At 41.3% G+C, this 18,829-nt stretch overlaps 1 long non-coding RNA gene and 1 pseudogene across 1 annotated transcript; both read right to left on the bottom strand.

Annotated features, from left to right (window-relative positions):
* Positions 1–36: 36 nt before the first annotated feature.
* Positions 37–18,243, bottom strand: LOC124876183 (annotated as a pseudogene).
* On the bottom strand, positions 8,251–9,686 carry LOC124876972. Its single transcript, XR_007040419.1, has 2 exons — positions 8,976–9,686; positions 8,251–8,905 (listed from the first exon to the last, which is right to left on the bottom strand). It is a non-coding gene; the product is annotated as an uncharacterized LOC124876972 (long non-coding RNA).
* Positions 18,244–18,829: the final 586 nt, after the last annotated feature.

The raw sequence follows: 18,829 nt of genomic DNA on the forward strand, positions 1-18,829 counted from the left end.
ATGGTTGTTTGTGTGTTGCCCTGCGATGGACTTTCCAGAAAGTATTGCAGGAAATTCAAAATGTAATTATTTTGTGTACTGACAGTTCAATCCACTTTGGCAGGATTTGTAATAGTATATATTTAACAAAAGTAATGTTCTTTAGAACAGGCTGATTTTTTTTGTACAGCCTAATCAGACAAAATTCATTTCCTTAATGAGTAGAAACTTTAGTGTTTAATGCATGTTTCAACCTATAAAATCTAAAGAGAGTGAAACACTGTACAGTTATTGTTCAGCAACCCAGCCATAAGTAGTTCAACAGAGTGTGAAGTGCTCTTCTTCGTTGGTAGTGGTACTCAGTTTGTCTTGAGCCAGAAGAAAAGTATAGATGACCTAAAAAGGTCAGATGCATCATTAACATTGTGTTGAGCCACAGCATGATATAACTGCAGAATGACTAACCTGTAACCAAGCACAAATCTTTGATCTCAAAAGCAGCATCCACTCTGTGACCAATTCCAGGGAGCTGTCTTGGAATAAATTTTGGATAGCCAAGGTCCATTCTGCCCTTCCTGTCGTTGTAGCTCTGCAGAGAAAATGTGGAGAAATGTTCATTAACATAAAGGAATTGTCTAAATCTGATTTGATCCTGCTTTCTGCATCAATGACCTCCAGTATTTGTTTTCTACAAAGAGAAGGGTCTACTCGTAAAGGACACATGAACAACAGCATCCACCTTGGTGACTGGTGGAGGGAAACCAAAGTCACTGAGTGGTTTTCGATAACCAGGGACAGTTTTACCTCTAAACTGCCAATAACGATTCCCTAAGACACAACGGTAAGGTTATAGATTGTGTTATACTAGTATCTTTATTTTTTAATTCTTCAACATGACATTTTATTTACAGTTAATTTATACCTTCAAAGAAAATGACAGTATTCTGTTTGTCATTCTCATAAGATGCATCGACTTTCCGGACTCCAGGCCAGAGTGACTGAATTTTATGCATAGTGATGCCCTCCCAGGTGTTGCCCTTTCTCCAAAAATATCTGAACAAATACAAAAAACCCATGATAAGATTACAATTTACTATAAAAAAGAAAAAAAAAAAAAATTGAAATAAAAATGTCAGCGTTTAATTTTGTTGTTTTTGTTTTATAGAATTTAGGTTGGTTGGTTAAATTAATGTAGCAAATGTTTCACTTGTCTTTAAAAAAGTAAAGTTTCCTTCTGATTGTGGTCACTGCGTCAAACACCAGGTTTCTGTTGCACCTCTCTGGAGCAGGTTCTGATGTAGGCTCAGGCTCTGAGAGAGGTTGTGGTTTTGGCAGACGATCTGATGGTGCCCTCATCCCTTTAGGAGAAGAATACAGGAGAACAGGTTACTGGTGGAGTTTATTTCTCCATTATTCCTCAACCCTCTGTTTTATGAGATGCAAGGTTGCTGTTATGAGTGTCGGCAGAAGACTTCTCACCATAGAGAGCTTGCACACCTTCTCTGTCATCATCTGGCAGTATATATCAATCTGTGTTCACATATTTGTAGGTGGGAAACATCAGGGCTGTCTTAACTTGAGAGTGAACCAGCCCTAGTGCATGGCGAAACTCATGTGCAGCTACTAAGAACAAGGTGGCTCCTGCAAAAACGCACCATTAAAGTTAATGTGACTGCATGATAGTATTAAGAATCTGTTTTTGAATTAATTTGTTAAACCCTTATTAACTAAAGCCTGTTTATTTTTACTTTTCAAGCTTTGTTTTTAGTTCATAAAACATTGATGTCTTACGTGGCATTAAATGTAGCCACACACCTCTGACTCCTCTCATTCAGGCATCCAAATGGACATGCAATTTTCCCCTGTTGCTACGATCGGGACCAATAGGTACCCGACCAGTGTTCATGGGTTATTTAGACTGGGAGAATAATTAGAGGCTCTGGTTTAATCCATCTCTTTACCATTTCATATTCCCCCTACCTCCATCACATGGCATGACATTTCATTGTTATTCTGTTTCTTCATGTATTAGATAAATAATCATAAAAATGCTCCAGGCTGCTCAAATCTTTGGTCTCTGATCAACAAGAATGAGGACTTGGTTTGAATCCCAAGCAATGAGTCAAACTTGTTCCAAATTAGTAATTTTGCGAGGGTTCCCATTCAGCAATCATCAAATTTAAAACTATAGGATATACTGTTTGAAAGGGTTCAGATTCTATTGCTGCTTCTTGTGGATGGTGTGGTCCTGCTAATCTCATGGAGCAAGGTAGGCATAGGAGGGGTTTGCAGCACAGAAACGGGGATTACTACCTCTAAGTCTGAGGCCATGGTCTTTGGCTGAATGGGGTGGATTGTCACATTTTGTTTAGGAATGAGTTACTGCTGCATGAGGACGTGTTTATGAGAAGAGGTAGAATAGAGCAGATAGAGGTGAGCCAAAGGGATCAATGTAAGGTTACGAGTCAATATACAGGTCCTTCTCAAAATATTAGCATATTGTGATAAAGTTCATTATTTTCCATGATGTCATGATGAAAATTTAACATTCATATATTTTAGATTCATTGCACACTAACTGAAATATTTCAGGTCTTTTATTATCTTAATACGGATGATTTTGGCATACAGCTCATGAAAACCCAAAATTCCTATGTCACAAAATTAGCATATTTCATCCGACCAATAAAAGAAAAGTGTTTTTAATACAAAAAAACGTCAACCTTCAAATAATCATGTACAGTTATGCACTCAATACTTGGTTGGGAATCCTTTGGCAGAAACGACTGCTTCAATGCGGCGTGGCATGGAGGCAATCAGCCTGTGGCACTGCTGAGGTCTTATGGAGGCCCAGGATGCTTCGATAGCGGCCTTTAGCTCATCCAGAGTGTTGGGTCTCGAGTCTCTCAACGTTCTCTTCACAAAATCCCACAGATTCTCTATGGGGTTCAGGTCAGGAGAGTTGGCAGGCCAATTGAGCACAGTGATACCATGGTCAGTAAACCATTTACCAGTGGTTTTGGCACTGTGAGCAGGTGCCAGGTCGTGCTGAAAAATGAAATCTTCATCTCCATAAAGCTTTTCAGCAGATGGAAGCATGAAGTGCTCCAAAATCTTCTGATAGCTAGCTGCATTGACCCTGCCCTTGATAAAACACAGTGGACCAACACCAGCAGCTGACACGGCACCCCAGACCATCACTGACTGTGGGTACTTGACACTGGACTTCTGGCATTTTGGCATTTCCTTCTCCCCAGTCTTCCTCCAGACTCTGGCACCTTGATTTGCGAATGACATGCAGAATTTGCTTTCATCCGAAAAAAGTACTTTGGACCACTGAGCAACAGTCCAGTGCTGCTTCTCTGTAGCCCAGGTCAGGCGCTTCTGCCGCTGTTTCTGGTTCAAAAGTGGCTTGACCTGGGGAATGTGGCACTTGTAGCCCATTTCCTGCACACGCCTGTGCACGGTGGCTCTGGATGTTTCTACTCCAGACTCAGTCCACTACTTCCGCAGGTCCCCCAAGGTCTGGAATCGGCCCTTATCCACAATCTTCCTCAGGGTCCGGTCACCTCTTCTCGTTGTGCAGCGTTTTCTGCCACACTTTTTCCTTCCCACAGACTTCCCACTGAGGTGCCTTGATACAGCACTCTGGGAACAGCCTATTCGTTCAGAAATTTCTTTCTGTGTCTTACCCTCTTGCTTGAGGGTGTCAATAGTGGCCTTCTGAACAGCAGTCAGGTCTGCAGTCTTACCCATGATTGGGGTTTTGAGTGATGAACCAGGCTGGGAGTTTTAAAGGCCTCAGGAATCTTTTGCAGGTGTTTAGAGTTAACTCGTTGATTCAGATGATTAGGTTCATAGCTCGTTTAGAGACCCTTTTAATGATATGCTAATTTTGTGAGATAGGAATTTAGGGTTTTCATGAGCTGTATGCCAAAATCATCCGTATTAAGACAATAAAAGACCTGAAATATTTCAGTTAGTGTGCAATGAATCTAAAATATATGAATGTTACATTTTCATCATGACATTATGGAAAATAATGAACTTTATCACAATATGCTAATATTTTGAGAAGGACCTGTACAGTCCAACGCTTCTCTATGGTCATGAGTTTTGGGTAATGTGGTTAATGACCAACATGGATGGATGGATGGGTGGATGGATGGATGGATGGATGGATGGATGGATGGTTGGATAGATGGTGTCGTTTCAGAATGAAACAGAGTGAATCCCTTTACACCTTTAAGCTATATTAACCAAAACGTTTTTAATTGGATGTTTTTTATTTTTTTACCTGCTGAGGTCAGAGTCCAGTTTTCATCCTCATCAAAGTGGGTATTCCCTCCATTGCCTTCTCCAGGAGAAAACACATGTGCCAAAACTCCATTCTCACCATCAAATGTAGCAAAATCCCCATGATCTATTTTTTAAAAGAAAGGTTGAATAACACTAAACCAAGCACATGTTAAAAACACCTGTAGAACATGGTCACCTCCAGGTCTGAACATAATCACGATATCAGCTGTTTCACCGTCGGTCTGATTGAAATCCAGAGGAATAACATCACTGTAGAGTTTGTAAGCTTTGGCTATGGTGTCATTGACATCACTTTGACTCATATCTGGTGTGTAGTTGATTATTCTATATCAGGATTAGAGAGAAAGCTGTCCATAGATTTTTCAACAGGACGCTTGTAAGGTATTACATCTTGATGAGCCTCACACTGAGAATCTGAATATTTGAGTTATACCTGTACGTGACCACAGCCTTGTTCCACTTTGGTTGGCCATCAAAGTAACAATATCTGGTCACATCTGTGAAACCACATCAAGTACGAGACATCATTTCCAAAGTGTTCGAGTCCAACTGCCCTGTCATTCCAGACCAAAGAATTCCTGCATTTTTCTTAGTGTGTCCTCAAAAGAGTCCAGAGAGCTGCGCAGGACAGTACAGGTCCTTCTCAAAATATTAGCATATTGTGATAAAGTTCATTATTTTCCATAATGTCATGATGAAAATTTAACATTCATATATTTTAGATTCATTGCACACTAACTGAAATATTTCAGGTCTTTTATTGTCTTAATACGGATGATTTTGGCATACAGCTCATGAAAACCCAAAATTCCTATCTCACAAAATTAGCATATTTCATCCGACCAATAAAAGAAAAGTGTTTTTAATACAAAAAACGTCAACCTTCAAATAATCATGTACAGTTATACACTCAATACTTGGTCGGGAATCCTTTGGCAGAAATGACTGCTTCAATGCGGCGTGGCATGGAGGCAATCAGCCTGTGGCACTGCTGAGGTCTTATGGAGGCCCAGGATGCTTCGATAGCGGCCTTTAGTTCATCCAGAGTGTTGGGTCTTGAGTCTCTCAACGTTCTCTTCACAATATCCCACAGATTCTCTATGGGGTTCAGATCAGGAGAGTTGGCAGGCCAATTGAGCACAGTGATACCATGGTCAGTAAACCATTTACCAGTGGTTTTGGCACTGTGAGCAGGTGCCAGGTCGTGCTGAAAAATGAAATCTTCATCTCCATAAAGCTTTTCAGCAGATGGAAGCATGAAGTGCTCCAAAATCTCCTGATAGCTAGCTGCATTGACCCTGCCCTTGATAAAACACAGTGGACCAACACCAGCAGCTGACACCCCAGACCATCACTGACTGTGGGTACTTGACACTGGACTTCTGGCATTTCCTTCTCCCCAGTCTTCCTCCAGACTCTGGCACCTTGATTTCCGAATGACATGCAGAATTTGCTTTCATCCGAAAAAAGTACTTTGGACCACTGAGCAACAGTCCAGTGCTGCTTCTCTGTAGCCCAGGTCAGGCGCTTCTGCCGCTGTTTCTGGTTCAAAAGTGACTTGACCTGGGGAATGCGGCAACTGTAGCCCATTTCCTGCACACGCCTGTGCACGGTGGCTCTGGATGTTTCTACTCCAGACTCAGTCCACTGCTTCCGCAGGTCCCTCAAGGTCTGGAATCGGCCCTTCTCCACAATCTTCCTCAGGGTCCGGTCACCTCTTCTCGTTGTGCAGCGTTTTCTGCCACACTTTTTCCTTCCCACAGACTTCCCACTGAGGTGCCTTGATACAGCACTCTGGGAACAGCCTATTTGTTCAGAAATTTCTTTCTGTGTCTTACCCTCTTGCTTGAGGGTGTCAATAGTGGCCTTCTGAACAGCAGTCAGGTCGGCAGTCTTACCCATGATTGGGGTTTTGAGTGATGAACCAGGCTGGGAGTTTTAAAGGCCTCAGGAATCTTTTGCAGGTGTTTAGAGTTAACTCGTTGATTCAGATGATTAGGTTCATAGCTCGTTTAGAGACCCTTTTAATGATATGCTAATTTTGTGAGATAGGAATTTTGGGTTTTCATGAGCTGTATGCCAAAATCATCCGTATTAAGACAATAAAAGACCTGAAATATTTCAGTTAGTGTGCAATGAATCTAAAATATATGAATGTTAAATTTTCATCATGACATTATGGAAAATAATGAACTTTACAACAATATGCTAATATTTTGAGAAGGACCTGTAGAGGGAGAACTGATACCAACTTCAGAGAAAAACTGAGATAAGTAGTTCTGAGCTGCCGAAGAAGAAGAGTCTAAATGTTCGGTTGTTGGGTGTGTTAACCCACACAATTCATCACCGTCCATCAGCATCAGAACCTCTTTCAAGAACCCGGTTACATTTTATTTTTAATGGAAATGTTCCCATATCAATGGGGCAATTCCTATTTGTCTGCGCAAAGCACTTCAAGGACGAGTGCTATAGCAACCTCTGCAAGTATCAAGCAGGATTTGCCAAAAGACTTCATCTAATTAACCTGTTAGTTCCTTCTGTCTATGGAAATGACAGACACAGCAAAGCAGTGAGCTGCAAATAATGCTAAAATGACAGCAAACGTTATTTTAGACATGAATTTATTGTATGGTGGTATGAAGTGCTGAATCAACTGAATGGTTAATTGTTAGGGTTCTGCAGAGCTATGTGGAATGCTGAGGAGATAATTCAGCTATTTGAATCAGAAGTATTGGAGCAAAGACACATCTAAAGCATCTAAGAGGCCCTTGAGGACAGGAGTTTTACACTCTTGTTCTAAACCATTCAATTACAGCTCTGGCTGTATGTTTAGGCTTGTAGTCCTGCTGGAAGGTGAACCTCAGCTCCAGTATTTTATAGATTCTAACAAGTTTTATTCCAGGATTGCCCTGTATTTAGGTCAGTCCATCTTCCCATTAACTGTGACCAGCTTCTTTGTCACTGTTAAAGAAAAGCATCCCCATAGCATGATGAGGTCACCACCCTATTTTAAAGGCTAGATGACACATGTATTTGAATGTGTACTTTAGGTTTTCATCTTTTTGCATAAAGGCCAAATAGTTGAAGTTTCTTCCTGATCTCCAAATCTCTGCAGCTCTTCTGAAATTAACATTGGCCTCTTTGCTGCTTCTCTGAAAAATACTCTCCCTGCCCAGCCTGGGGTGGAGAATTATGCCTTGGTAACAGTTGGGTCATACTCTTTCCATTTATGGATCAAGTATTGATGTAATTTTTTCACTAATGTTCTCTATAACAAACCTTGAAGGCTTTCACAGAGCAGCTGGATTTATGCTAAGAATTAATAAATACATGTTTTTTTTAATCACAAATACTACATATTGCCAACTGACGTATTAGGGACATTTTGCATGAAACAGGTCAGGATTAGGGATAGAGTAATCATGGTTCTCTCCCATTGTCACAGTTACACTGTATTTTTCCACAAAAGTTGTCTGAAAACAAAATTAAACTGAAACATTTGGAAGACAATGCATTAACATTGATCCTACTGTAGAACGGTGGCAGCGTGCATCTCTGGACAGAAGTAAAAAGTGAAAGAGACCAGCTTGTCTTTTCTCTCCCTTAACTGGCAGATTAGTCAAAAAGTTGATGTAATGACATGCATGGGCTACTGTGTATCCAGTAATTGGCCTGTTAACCAAATAACAGATTTTGCTTGGAAATAGCTGTTAATATTTTTTCCCTAAATAATAACTTGAGTTTTTTTTTTTTTTTTAGGTGAACAAAACAGCACACCTGATCAGTGAATAGTTTGAGTTCAAAATGTAATTTATCCGGTGACGTTCAGATGTGTCTTTAATAGAGCTACTTTGTTGGTTCCTGAAATTATTTATGTTTTGGCTGCCAGATGGAAGCTCAGGGAGAGAGAGAGCTATGGATAGACCAATAAAAACATGGAGGGACAATAGATGAGATGTTAACTGACATTTTTATAAAGCATATCAGCAACAGGGGTGCACTATTTGTTTTTTTGCACATTGATTTTGTTCTTAAATATTCTGTCTGTTTTTCCTTCTAAAGACCTTAACTTGCAGTCTTATTTGGTTGAGAATGCAACAGTAACCCAACATTTTTGAATTTCTCTCATTTTGAGCAAAAATGTTTAGATTTTTATTTGAAGCTTGTAAATAAAACAAAAAATGTAGTTTCGGATCGGAGCTCCTCCTCCGATGTGGGCAAAGATAAATGCTTCAGAGTAGAGGACACAGGACAATAGAGGGCGCTGTCAGAGCAAACAAGATGAAAGAACCTCTCTGCTGACAGTAAATCAGTGTGGATTCCTACATATGATTTCTGTTGCTTCACCGGTTTCTTTGACTCATCTGATACGGAGCCCAAATAGTCCAAACTGGCTCCTTGCTTTCTGGAAGACATCACGTCTTACATTTTCTTCATTTAAATGAGAGGGCCAAATTGTCTCTGGTGTGTCATAACGGCCATTTCTGAGACTCTTAAAGGGGACCCAGCCACGAGGACAACAGAGGGCGTTTGAAAGAGTTTATTGCTGTGGAAAACAATTGCAGGTTTTGAGGCAGACCGAATCGGCATGAGCTCTGGATCTTCACTAGAAGGTGAGAGGATAAGGTTACTAGAGTCCAGAGTAAGTTATCAGAGAGTCTTTTGGTGGAACTTACTGGATCCGTGACTGGGATTTCCGGGAGGGGGGCGTGTTTGTCACGGAGCTGGGACCGGCAGTGGGTAGATGTACGAGTGCAGCGGCTTCTTTTCCTGGGAGGAATCCTTTCTGCGGTCGAGGAGGGTGCCGTTGGAGGGTGGACAGGCAGGTGGGCGGAATCCTCAACGCTGTACGGGCAGCAGGGCTGTGTGGGTCGGACCCGGAGCGGAGACTTACAGCCGGACGTCTAGCAGGAGTTTTGAAGTACGACTGAGCAAACACGAGCAGGCTGGAACTCCAGAATCACGAACGGCTTCCTTTAACAAGGTCACACAGATAGCGACAACGGGCTGACGTCTCCCTCCAGGTTCCAACTCCTCTTAAAGCTCCTCTGATTGCGCTCTGATGGAGATCAGCTGTGCGGCAGCACCTGCCCGCCACACCCTGTGCAGAAAGGAGGGGAAGAAAAGAGACACAGCACACTACCACACCACACCCAGTCCGTGGATATGACATGGTCTATCTTTTCCATCACAGGTGTCAACCACATGCACAACGTAAAACATGACAAAGAGTCGAAACAATTGACAAGTTAAAAAAAAAAAAAACAATGAACACCTTTGCCTTGCAAACATTCTTCATTTTGAACTTTTCACGTTTTGTCATTCTAATCTTTTGTGTATTTTATTGGGAGTTTCTATGAAACACCGATGCAAAGTATAACAGTTATAAAATGGAAGAAAATTGATATTTCTTTTCATTTTTACAAATAAAATGTAAACATTGTGGTTTGTATAGGTATTCAGCTCCATTAACTCTTAACCCCTAAATAACAACTGAGGTGTTTTTGTGAAAAGAAATAATACACTGAAATGTAGAATAAAGATTGTCAGCCTTTATTTACACATTCGTTAAACAATGCTAACAAATGACGAGTGAACATATTTCACACAGTGGCTTACACATGTGGAGTAATATAAAGTACACTAAACTTAAAATTGGACACTGTTTTGTATTATTACATCTAATTTTATGTTGGTTAGGGTGGTTTTAGAGCACACACTTTTGATTGATTCAAATGTGTACCTGGATTTAATTCCACCATCTGTACATACATTACATTCTTATATTAGATGAATAGCTACATAATGCCAATAATAAAGTGCCTTTAGATGCTATTGCAGCCCAGCAGGCAGGTGTTCCTGCGCATACATAACAACCTTCTTCTCCCCAGGTCATACATGTACATGTAGAGTCCACTGTAGATATAAGGAGAACCTGCAAAACAGAAACTAAAGGTTCTTAGATTTTAAGTGGTAAAAAATCGGCTGTCTTATTTTCCTGCAAACATCAGTATATAATGTGTCTGTATTTAGTTTGATAAGGCTAAGCATGACCTAAACCATTGAAAACGTCTGGCATGGCAGAGTGAATTTTAAAATGTTTCTGTCAGTCATGTTTTAGTTTTAGATATTGGACAACTTCCTGTGGTTTTATTCACATTATGAATTTGCAAGTTTATTAACAGAAACCCCTTAAAATCTGTACACCTGGCTATGTCCAGAGTGTAGAGTACATTGTTGTTATGTAACCTATATTTTTTAAGGCTAACAAGTGGGGCCTTGTCCTAATGATCAATGCTAAATAATTTGAGTGTTTCCAGTGTTAATGCACATTCAATTCTCACTCATTAAAATGTTTGTTAAAAAAAATAATTAGAGCCCCCCCTCCTGAAGTCAAACTTCCAACTTGGACAGTTACAGATTTTTGAGTATCACCCCTGTGTTATAACACCAAGGAGGGTGGCGCAGAGGGGTTGAAGCATGCAGGATGGGGGGGTTGTGCCCACTTTTTGGATGTTTTCTCGCCTGCATTTGGATTGGCTGAGCAGTGACGTTCGGAGCTAAGCTAGTTGGTGTTTCTCCCTGGGCTGTTGTTCCAGTGGCGGTGATGTGGTTTGTTTGTGTGGTTGCAGGGGCATGGTGGGGTCTACGGCCCTGGGTGTATGCTGCCGGCCAAGGACTGCTTGCTGGGTGAGTTGCTCCCATCTTGGTGTGAGAATGGGGGCCCATTGTGATTATGGGGCTTGGTGGTGTCTGCTCTGTGGCACTTGCAGGTGGAGGCTGGAGTGTTGGGTGGGGCCCTTGCTTTGCTGTTGCAATGCACTGTGTGGTGGGAGGCGGGATGCAGCGGGGGTGCCTGGAGCGTGGCTGTGTGTGGAGCTTGCGCTGTGTGGACGTGTCTTCAACGTCTTTTCGGGGGTGGAGCTCTCCTGTGGGGCTGTGCCTCTGTGGGGAGGGGATTCATGGCATTTGGGTTTGGGGGCAAGTGTTCAATATCTGTGTCCTGGATGGGGGTAGCCCTGTGGGGAAATTCATGGGGGCTTGGAGGTTCAGGGGATTGAGACCGGAATTAATTGAAGGGTTGGGATTATTTTGTCCTGGGATGGAACTCGTTTGGACCGTTTGGCTCCCTTTCTGGATGGGGACAGGGGTCGCTGGGGGTCGGGACAGGGGCTCAAGGTCTGGGCTGTCTGGGTTCGGGTGGTACCGGCACCACTCTGGACTGGTGGCTTGGGCGGTCTGCCTGTCTCCACCCCGGAATGAAGTGGACCGCCTCCTGGGTGTGGGGGCTAGTTGCCCCTCTAGGGTATTGGTACGTGAAGCCTAAACATTGGTCTGTATTTAGTGGTAAACTAAGCAACATTCCTTACTGAATCTCATTCTGGTGTCACAGACAAGGAAGTAGCAACAAAGATGTGATTAACGCTGATACATATAATTACAGTCTAATGTAACAAATGAAGGTAAAGTTTAAATAATTATTTTCCTACATGTAAGGGAGGGTTTGGTTTTCAGAGAAATAGAACTATAAGGCATGCCTCTCCTCACACTAGTGTATCTGTTAATAAATATTTGTTGTCTTTAACTGCTAACTGCATTTGCATCTTTAAATTAGGACAAGTCTTTTGGCTTTTGAACTTTCCTTTCGAAGTAAAGAGACCCAAAAGTTATTACATAAAAGGGCTGATCTTCAAAGAATCCAAATAAGGATCACTAAATTGCTTCTACAAAAATAAAACTACACGTGCAATGAGTGGGCGTGATGTTCAAAGATTGCGTGCGCAATGGATAACAGGTGCAAAAGAGGTACAGACCGCCCTATTTAAATGAGGAAATTGTGTGCGCTACTGGCTGGCAGCTACTCCCCCCAGCAGAAGTAGAGGAAAACCGAACACATCCTTTCTGCTGTGTTGCTTGAAACATGCAGGGTTGTTGCGTTGCATCCTTATGAATGATCCAGTTACTGATTTTTTCCTTCTGTGCATTTCTGCTCCTGCTTTTCTAGATTGTTACAGTCAGTTAACTTTTGTTGTCGCTTCACAGCAGCAGGTTTGTTATCTCAGCCTCTGCCCTGACAAGATTATTTCCCCTCTGTGTTCATTTGCACTGGGTGCCTCTGAGTGCGTAATTGCACCTGCGGAAGGCTGAGTGTAAAGTTGTTCTGTGAGCACATGCTTTATGTTTGGGGTTTGGACGGACCCACTGAGGCACAGACTACGTCCTGCTTTACCTTTAATCAGAATGACAGATTACAGGCCGTTGCACTGGAGGGCAGAGCTGTTTGCCATTGGTATGCACACTGGGAGCTGCTCAGTGCTGTGTCTAGGATGACAACACAGCAGGAGCGCGCACAGCTTATTAACTGTGTTGCTTGACATAACTCACAACTCGTTGCAGCTGAAAAATTGGCCAATCAATATTAACAATAAAATGGACGAATACAGTACTGTGCAAACCTTTTAGGCAGGTGTAAAAAAAATGCTGTAAACAAAGAATAGTTTCAGAAATATAATTGATGATTGTTGACTTTTAACAATTTACAAAATGCTAAGTGAGCGAACCCAAACATGCAGGCAAAGTCATCAAGAAATATCTTCAGGGTAAAGAAGAATAAGAGTTACTGGAAGTGATGGTATCGCACCCTGTAATGAAGAGGTCTTCATTACTTGGACTATTCTTATTTAAGTAATTCATAGCACTTTAAGGGCACCTTTGCACTTTATTAAAAGCACTCTATCTAACACTTTAACAAACACTTTATTTAGCACTGCACTTTAAGCATGGATTTGCACATAAAGAATCAATTGCACACAAGTTTTAATTATTTATTGAATATTTATTGTGTATTTAAATAATGAGCATATAGCCTTTTGTTCCAGGCTCTGCACAGCTGCTCCTCATTGAGAAGTGGGGTGGCTGTCTGTGAAAAGAGAATTGTTATTCAGACCAAATAAGGTCTACTGTTTTGAAAGTTGAGCAAATGTTTGTGTAAAATCTGTTAAAAGTGTGAGTGCAGGAGAAGTGTTGTGCTAAGAAAGTGACTCACCTGTCTTTTCTGTGTACTCTCCAGGGTGTTTGGACAAATATTTCCCTGGGGGTCCAGACACCATTTATAGGTTCCAGGAGAAACCATGGAAAATGTTGGGGGTCTGTGCACATAGTATTTGTGAGGTTTTATGGTGTTTGGGTGTGTAGGTTTAAAAAAATATAAAATATTTATAAAAAGTAAGGGGGAATATGTATATATTTGATAAAATGTCTGTTTGAGTTGGAAGTTGTGAGATGTTAAATTCCATGTAAAGAATGGTTTAGTCCTTTATCAGCTGTGCCTATTTAAGGCTGCAATTGAGTCTTGTTAAGAGGCTTGATGCTGTTAGGCTGAATGGTGTGCGCCTGAATAAACCTACTGCTACTTCCACCTTACTCTGCCTTTACTATTATTTCTCACTGGAAATCCAGCCGCAAAGGCCACCAGGTAACACCCTCACAGAGCCCTGATCTCAACATCATGGAGTGTGTCTGGGATTAGATGAAGAGACAGGAGGATGTGAGAAAGCCGACATCCACAAAAGATCTGCAGGTTTTCCAAAGATGTTTGGAACAACCTACCAGCCGAGTTCCTTCAAAAACTGTACAAGTATGCCTAGAAGAATTGATGCTGTTTTGGTGGTCACACCAAGTATCGATTTGATTTAGATTTCTTTTTTGCTCATTCACTGCATTTTGTTGATTGAGGAAAATAAATGAGTAACACTTCCATTTTTTGAAAGCATTCTTTGTTTGCAGTACTTTTTCACACCCGCAACTTGTGCACAGTACCGTACATAAGAATAAATTATTTTCCAATGATTTTACTGAATTCGTTCAGTTTGTTTTGCAAATATTTTAATTGATATACAACATGTTTGTTTCAATTGTTTTTTGGTGACAAAAATATCTTTATGCTATAAACATTCCCCCTCCATATGTTCACATTCAAAGAATGTAATCTGCTTTGCAATCGGAGCTGGATTTTTGTAACTGTCAAATTCTGTTTGTTTTATTTAGTCACAAGTTTAAAGCATACAGTGTCCTTTTCACCACATGCTGCCTTAAAAGGGTGACTTTTCACCTGCTAAAAAGTGATTTGATCATCGTGTTTGCTAATGGATTTAATCTGCCTTATAATGACTATAACCGGTGCTGACTCCCTGACCATCAGCACCGGTTCCCCCCAAGGCTGTGTTCTCTCTCCTCTGCTCTTCTCCCTGTACACCAACAGCTGCACCTCCAGTCACCAGTCTGTCAAGCTTCTGAAGTTTGCGGACGACACCACCCTGATCGGACTCATCTCTGATGGTGATGAGTCCGCGTACAGATGGGAGGTGGACCATCTGTTGGACTGGTGCAGCCAGAACAACCTTGAGCTCAACGCTCTAAAGACAGTGGAGATGGTTGTGAACTTCAGGCAGAACCCAGCCCCACCTGCCCCCATCACCCTCTGTGACTCCACAATTGACACTGTGGAATCTTTCCGCTTCCTGGGAACCATCATCTCCCAAGATCTCAAGTGGGAGCCAAACATCAGCTCCCTCATCAAGAAAGCCCAGCAGAGGATGTTCTTCCTGCGGCAGCTGAAGAAATTCAACCTGCCAAAGACTATGATGGTGCACTTCTACACAGCCATCATTGAGTCCATCCTCACCTCCTCCATCACCATCTGGTACGCCGCTGCTACAGCCAAGGATAAGGGCAGGCTGCAGCGTGTCATTCGGTGTGCTGAGAAGGTGATTGGCTGCAGTCTACTGTCGCTCCAGGAACTGTACACCTCCAGGACCCTGAAGCGGGCAGGGAAGATTCTGGCTGATCCCTCCCACTCCGGTCACAGACTCTTTGAGACTCTCCCCTCTGGCAGGAGGCTGCGGTCCATCCGGACCAAAACCTCACGTCACAAGAACAGTTTTTTCCCATCTGCCACCAGCCTGATTAACAAAGCCCGGAAACCACACTGACACTCTCCCTTTCCCCCACACCCCCCCTTTTTTTGCTGACAGGACACTTGTAACTTGTAACTCTATGCGTTACATTAACGCTCAGCTTGGACTCCTGCTTTACTTGCACTGCCATACTTGCACAATGATCACCTGCACTGTTGTATTGCTCTTGCATCTTATCTATATTTACTCTCACTCACTTAAAACTGTGCACATATATTTATATTATATTGTAGATATGTTTATACTGTTTAATTTGTATTGTATTGCACCGACTATGCCAAAACAAATTCCTTGTATGTCCAAAAACGTACTTGGCAATAAAGCTTTTCTGATTCTGATTCTGATTCTGATTCTGATTTCTTTCCTATTAATTATGTTATCAACATCAAAGCACAGTAGGTCATTTGCATGATTATGTGATTATGCGCGATTATGTGCACATCTCTGCATGATTGGGTTTGTGCGCTTTAGCAGCAGAAGATCTCATTGAGAGCGATGGTGCAAGAAAGGACGTGTTGCAAGACGTTTTATCATAGCAGATATTTCATGGCTTCTGTTTGTGATTGGCTTCAAATCAGGGTTTAGATAATCCTACATATAATCCTCTATTCTCATCTATTTTTATTTTTGACACATGTACAGACGATTCTTTCTCTGTCATCTGTCATTTTATCTATTCCTCCTTCTGGCCAAAGTGAAAGCAGACATTATTGCGTCTTAGTTAGCACCTGCATTTCAAACGTGCTAAATATAGATGCAAAAACAGCACCACAATCCGTTTCAGGTTTGATAAATCACGTTACGGGTGACAACAAAGAGAAATTTGAGCATATCAGTCATTATAATATGTTTTACATACTCATGAAGGCTAAAAAGCTTGCACTCGCCACTGATTTTACACACGCAATCCAGTAAACATTGTTGATGAAACTGTTAATTGTTTAATTTAATTTGTTTTTTTAATGTTTATAGAGTTTTGTTTGATAGTGCTTTTGTTTTAATTTATTTCTCTATGTGGGAGAGGTGGACTAACAGGGCCAGTCAAACCTCCAGCATGGATGAAGTAATTACTTTTTTGATTGGAGCAACTGTTGAAATGAGTTGGGCATTTAGACCTTACAGCCCGAGGCAGAGAAGAAAGAAAGGTATCAAAAAGAACACAAACCTGTTAATATTCAAATGCGTCAAACAATTCTTTAATTGTTCATTTTCAATATATTTCTTCTGGATGAAAAGATAAAACAATTATTTATTGGGGGTGGGGGGGTTTAATTCGGGGGTAATAAAGCTTGTCAATCCAATTTCGACAAAAATGACCTTCTTATATTTTTTGACCATAAAGCGACTGAATGCCTCTGACATCATCTTGGGGCAGAACAAAGGTGTCTGGGTTTCTGTATGAGTACAAAGGGTACATGAGAGCATTACGATCTTCAGAATGAGACAAGCCTAGAGAGTGGCCGAACTCATGGGCAGCAACCAGGAAGAGGACGTTACCTAGAGCAGGAAAACACAGAAGGAAAATGTTATTTTGTAATGAAAGCACAGCTGTTCCCTAAAATAAAGAGTAAATAACAGACTTACCGTTGCTTGAACGAAACGTGAAGGTCTCATCATCGTCAAAATGAGCATCTCCTCCGATGCCAGAAGAAGGACCAAAGGCATGGGCAAGAGTGCGCCCAGGGCCATCAAAGGGGTAATTATCGCCATGTGCTGTTTTAAAAAAGTGTCTTATTAATTTGCTAACCATGTTCTATATAACCTTTCAAAACACCTCTCCTGAGCTGTAGTTATTTCAAGTTAGACATAGTGTTCAGGTTGGTTCTCTTCTTTGTCTACTTATGATAAGATTTCTGAAGTTTAAAGGGTGGAATTTTAATCAGGAGAAACCTGAACGGATAGTTCTAAATGTAACCTTTAAGTATGATCATTTTATTAATAGAGTCATTGGGTCTTTGCTGTAAGGAGTGACACATGTTATGCAACAGTTTCTATCACTGACTGTGCATATTTCAGATGAGACTGAGATACCAAGAAACAGATTCAGGCACCTAAGTACAGTTATGACACAAATAGGAAATATCACTTCATGTAATGTCCATGAGAAGTCCTTATGCATAAGAATCCTTAAGAAATGTTTTGTTGAAGTAATTTCGCCCTTTCGATCAAGTCACTAAGGATGCAGTCTTACTCCCCATGGAGCTTTTTTCCCCAGAGTTCAAGAAAATAAGTGTCCACTCACATCTGCGACCAAAGGAGATCATGATGTCAGCTGTGCCACTGGTAATTCTTGTGAATGTCAGACGAGTGACTTTGGCCCAAACCTGCAGAGCTCTTTGAATGGAGTCATTCACCTCTGCCTCAGACATGTCAGGGGTGTAGTTCAGTATCCTGTAAAAAAAAAAAAAAAAAACAGTCAAGCACATCTATAACAGGATTGGGTGTTGTACATTTTACTTTACTGAGTCCCTTCAGACCATTCACCTGTATGTGAGGGTGTTTTTGTTCCATTTGGAGTTGGCCCCAAAAGTAGCAAAACGGGCAACTTTTTCATCTGGAACACCACAGCGGGGCTTTTTCATCACATCCAGTGTGTCAGTATCCAGAGTGCCTGTGATCTTGAGACCAAAGAATTTCTGCATCTCGCTCAGCTTCTTGCTAATGGGGCTGATTCCTTTCGTGTCCGACTGGCCTTTCTCCTCTGTTAGGTTGAAGAATTTCTTCAGGTAATTCTGTGAAAGGAGACAGTACAATTAATACCAAGTCAATGAATTTCTAGGAGTTTCCAGAACAGTCTAGAAGAAACAAAACATACCTCTGCATAGCTTTCATCTTGCACTGTTACTTTGGAGACAGGCAAACAGCAGACTGCACCTGCAAGGCTTAGTAGCGCATAAACACAGAAAGACCTCATCCTTCCTTTCTAACTGTGTTTTGTGTGTATAGCCACTGGAGGTACCTGTTTTATAGGGTGGACGGATTTGGGAGTGGGTGTGTTGAGCAATCACCTTCTTGGGCCAGAGACACAGGAAGTATTCCATTTATGGATGAAAGGAGAAGAAGATAAGTCCAGCTTTAATTATAACAAGAAGGCACATGACAATGGCGTGGCTGGACTGATTTGTGGAATTAATATTATTTAAACATTACCAAATTAATTAAGTTAAATGGGACCGTGATACTCTTTGCAGATTATCTGAATACAGGCAGTAATTTGTACTCTATAGAATTATTTTAATATACTGAGTTAAAACTAAACTGGCAATCTGAATTTTATTTTGAATGTTTTCTAATGCCAACCATAGATTATTTACACCATAAGAATCCTCATTGATAAATTACATTGATCTGTGCTTACCCTACCTTCCTTCACTCCTTAAAAATGTATAGTTGTAGTGTTGTTATTTTGTGATGTGCTTTGCCCTCTTGACAACACATCACAAAGGCATCAAAAAAGCCTGTCATTGTCTTTTCATCAAACTGTCCACATATGTCAAGTGGTCTTTTAAACGTCTGTTTTACGTAGGTTTAGGGCAATGCTGGGAGGCCAATGA

The sequence above is a fragment of the Girardinichthys multiradiatus genome, chromosome 11, assembly GCF_021462225.1.
Source record: "Girardinichthys multiradiatus isolate DD_20200921_A chromosome 11, DD_fGirMul_XY1, whole genome shotgun sequence".
Taxonomy (NCBI): Eukaryota; Metazoa; Chordata; class Actinopteri; order Cyprinodontiformes; family Goodeidae; genus Girardinichthys; species Girardinichthys multiradiatus.